We start from the raw sequence: 4,236 nt of genomic DNA, 5'->3' as shown, positions 1-4,236 counted from the left end.
ATTTTTATATTGAATTGGCCAAAAATTTCTTTTGTTTATTTTCTGAAGATGGCTCTAGTAGCACTTAGTTGTTTTTAACTTCATTAGAAACAATTTTGTTAGATTGTATTGTGACAGCTGTCATATCAGCATGTACTTTAAAAACTTATCAAAATTGGCGAATTTTTGTGTAGCCATTTTAAAGATGGAAAATGGATATTGAAGATGGAAGAAAATAGGCAAAATCTTTGTAATGTTATGCTTTATTATTTCAAGAAAGGTAAAAATGCAACTGAAACACAAAAGAAGATTTGTGCACTTTATGAAGAAGGTGCTGTGACTGATCGAATGTGTCAAAAGTGGTTTGCAAATTTTTGTCCTGGAGATTTCTCACTGGATGATGCTCCATAGTTGGGTAGACCAGTTGAAGTTGGTAGCAACCAAATCGAGACATTAATTAACAACAATCAATGTTATACCATGCAGGAGATAGCTGACATACTCAAAATATCCAAATCAAGCATTGAAAAGCATTTATACCAGCTTGGTTATATTAATTGCTTTGATGTTTGGGTGCCACATAAATTAAGCAAAAACAAAAACCTTCTTGATCACATTTCTGCATGTGATTCCCTACTTAAACATAACGAAAACTTTTCGTTTTTAAAACAAATTGTGACTGTCAGTAAAAAGTGGATACTTTACAATAATGTGGAATAGAAGATATGGTGGGGCAAGCACAATGAACCACTACCAGCCACACCAAAGGCAGGTCTTCATCCAAAGAAGGTGATTCTTTGGTGGGATTGGAAGGGAGTCCTCTATTATGAGCTCCTTTTGGAAAACCAAACAATTAATTGCAACAAGTACTGCTCCCAATTAGATCAACAGAAAACAGCACTTGATGAAAAGCATCCGGAATTAGTCAACAGAAAATGCATAATTTTCCATCAGAATAACGCAAGACCGCATGTTTCTTTGATGACCAGGCAAAAACTGTTACAGCTTGGCTGGGAAGTTCTGATTCATCTGCCATGTTCACCAGACATTGCACCTTTAGATTTTCATTTATGTCAGTCTTTACAAAATTCTTTTAATGGAAAAAATTTCAATCCCTGGAAGACTGCAAAAGTCACCTGGAATAGTTCTTTCCTCAAAAAGTATAAAGTCTTGAGAAGATGAAATTATGAAGTTGCCTGAAAAATGGCAGAAGGCAGTGGAATGAGACAGTGAATATGTTGTTCAATAAAGCCATTGGTGAAAGTGAAAAATATGTCTTTTATTTTTACTTAAAAACCAAATGAACTTTTTGGCAAACTCAATATTTGTGTCTTTCACAAATTCGATATGTTTTTAGCCATTATTCCCTCAAATAATTTCTATTCTCTTTTTTCTTTCTTTTCCCTCTGGGGCTCCCACAATATATATGTTTATTTGACTGATGGTGTCTCACAGGTGCCTTAGACCCTGTTCTCTTTTCTCCAGTTTTTTCTTTAATTTCTTCTGTTGACCTTAAAGGACAAAAGAGCTAGTTATTTAACCAGCAAAATGGCTCTATTTGGAACTAGCAGAGGAACTGCAATTTGGGACAAGCAATCTAGGGCAAACCATAGGCAAGTCCAAAGAACAGAAGAAAAGGGCTTGCTTCTTTGTGGAAAAAAAGAGAAAGTTGGGAGGGTCTGTTTCACAGAATTCAGGATGGTAATGGCTTCTTGTTGGCTGAGCATGGCAGTTTTTCATTGGCTGAACTGTAACCAGGAGCCCAATCCTGAAGGCAACCAGCTAGAAAGGTTCTGGTGATGACTGCCAAAGGTAGAGAGGTGTGCTAGCAAAGGGGAAATTTACTGCCGTGGTATGTCCTCTTCCTCGGGGTCCAGGTGGCAGTGCATCAGAGCTTCTCTTTCAGGCTTCCCACCTCCATTTTTAATGAGGTTTTCTTTCTTTATTTCTAACACTTTCCTTTCTTTTTTTGATTAAGATCTTTCCTCTAAAGCATTACTGATCAAGAGTCAAATGTTTTAAGTATTTCCCTCAATGCCAAGAAAGACCTTTCCTGGTTGTCATGGGTAACGTTGAAGGAAACGTGCAAAGATTGAACACTGTTGAGGTCACTCACATTTGAGTAACAAGGAAGGGCAGGAAAGAGAACCCTCGGGCATTTCCCATCTGAGATTAGTGTTAGACACCATCTTGGAATGCTGAGCTAACATAACCCTATGGGGTGCGTCGCTTTTTCAGAGATTTGACAGACAAAGTTTAGCAGAACAAACCCTAATTTGGATCTCATTACAGTGAAATGTTTGTAGAATAATTTTGTAAATAAGATGTATAAATCTCTTATCTTTTTCAAGTTTCATATTTATTCAGAAGGTGATTTAACTGTAGAATGAAGCATTTTTAGCATTATGATATACAATGTTTTGAAATCTTTTTTTCCTTGCAGGATTATAACTTTTGTAATCCTGAAGAGAGTCTATTATCTGAAGTTTTTCAAGCATTCAGGTATTTTGCATGATTTCTGGTGTGATAAGTAAAAAAGGTTGCAAAGAAATAGTACCTGTGATCATAACTCTTTTGTAATCTAAAAATAACAGGGATTTTCTTTTCTGTACAGGCAGCTGTGAACTTACTGGGTAGTAACTATCCAGCTGAAAGAAAACTGGTCTTTTTTTGATCAATTAGTGCATCCAGCTGAAGGACTTCACAAGATGGGTAGCATCATAAGCCTTCCATTTACTTTGATCTGTTCCCAAATATCCACTAACAGCTTTTTTTGCCCCAAGGACAAAGCACTGGATTGCAAATTGGAGCAAATGCTGACACAGATTTGTATTTTCCAGGGTTCTTTAAAGTACAAATCAGAGTTCCACGGCCTCCCATAGAGTGGCCCAAAATAGACATCCTTTTGGGGGTCTACTGGAAAATTGGCATTAGTGAGTTGGGGAAGCTCCTCTGTTACATAAGAGTACATCCTGTAGCTCACTTCCAAGGATCTTCAGTGGCATCCACATAAGACCCAGCACAAGTGCCAAAGTCCCAGCTCTCATCTTTAACATTGCAGCCTGAGGGGTGGTGTATGGAGTGACAACCACAAGGCCATGTTCTGGAGCAGCCTGATGAGAGCTGGATTTTGATACAAAATTCTGTTCTGTGCAGGTTAAACCAGACAGTCAATATAGTACAGGGCATTTTTCAGTTTCTGCCTTTGGTGGTAAGTAGATACCAAATTTCATTTTGTAGCTCAGTTCAACACTGTCATGTTAAAAAACTTTCTAGAATCCCCCCAAACACTCATTGCTGGAAATCTGTTTCAGTGCCATTCTTTTCCTGTCCTACTGCAACTTGCTTTTTTGTCTGTATCAAGGGGTGGATGATCCTCCAGTGACAGAGGTGGCAGTAACAGTAAATCTCTTATTTTTAACAGAAAATGAATAAATTAATGAGCTGAATATGCCAGTACCTAAAAATTCAGCTCAAACTCTAATGTGTGTAAAAGAAGATAAACCATTTTGACTAGAAAAGCTTTTTTTCATTTTATTGTTGTTCTGTTACAGTTGTGCCAATTTTTCCCCTGTTGCTCTCCCATGCCCCCTGCCTGCCGATCCCCTACCCCTGCTCCCACAGTCAGTCCCCACCCTGTTGCCCATGTCCATGGGTCACCCATACATGTTCCTTGACTAGGCCCTGACCATTCTTTTCCTCATTCTTCTCCTCCCCCCTTCCCTCTGGTCACTGTCAGTCTGTTCCTTGTTTCCATGCCTCTGATTCTATCTTGCTCATTTGTTTGTTTTGTTTGTTAGGCTCCCATTATAGGTGAGACCATATGGTATTTGTCTTTCACCACCTGACTTATTTCACTTAGCATTATACCCTCCAGTTCCATCCACGCTGTCACAAAGGGTAGGAGCTCCTTCTTCCTTTCTGCTACATAGTATTCCATTATGTAAATGTACCACAGTTTTTTGATCCACTCATTTACTGATGGGCACTTAGTAAATGAGTGGATCAAAAAACTTGGTTATTATAAATGATGCTGCTACGAAAATTAGGGGAGCATAGGTTCTTTTGAATTGGTGTTTCAGGATTCTTATGGTATAATCCAAGCAGTGGAATCGCTGGATCAAAAGGCAGTTCCATTTTTAGTTTTTCGAGGTATCTCCATACTGTTTTCCACAGTGGCTGCACCAGTCTGCATTCCTAACAGTGCACTAGGGTTCCCTTTTCTCCACATCCTCACTAGCACTTGTTATTTCTAAT

The 4,236-nt window shown here is 38.5% G+C and overlaps 1 pseudogene; it reads right to left on the bottom strand.

The window, feature by feature from the left end:
- Positions 1–2,330: 2,330 nt before the first annotated feature.
- LOC114491317 lies at positions 2,331–3,350 on the bottom strand (annotated as a pseudogene).
- Positions 3,351–4,236: the final 886 nt, after the last annotated feature.

The sequence above is a fragment of the Phyllostomus discolor genome, chromosome 1 (assembly GCF_004126475.2).
Source record: "Phyllostomus discolor isolate MPI-MPIP mPhyDis1 chromosome 1, mPhyDis1.pri.v3, whole genome shotgun sequence".
NCBI lineage: Eukaryota > Metazoa > Chordata > Mammalia > Chiroptera > Phyllostomidae > Phyllostomus > Phyllostomus discolor.
This window is presented reverse-complemented; position numbering and strand designations above follow the sequence as displayed.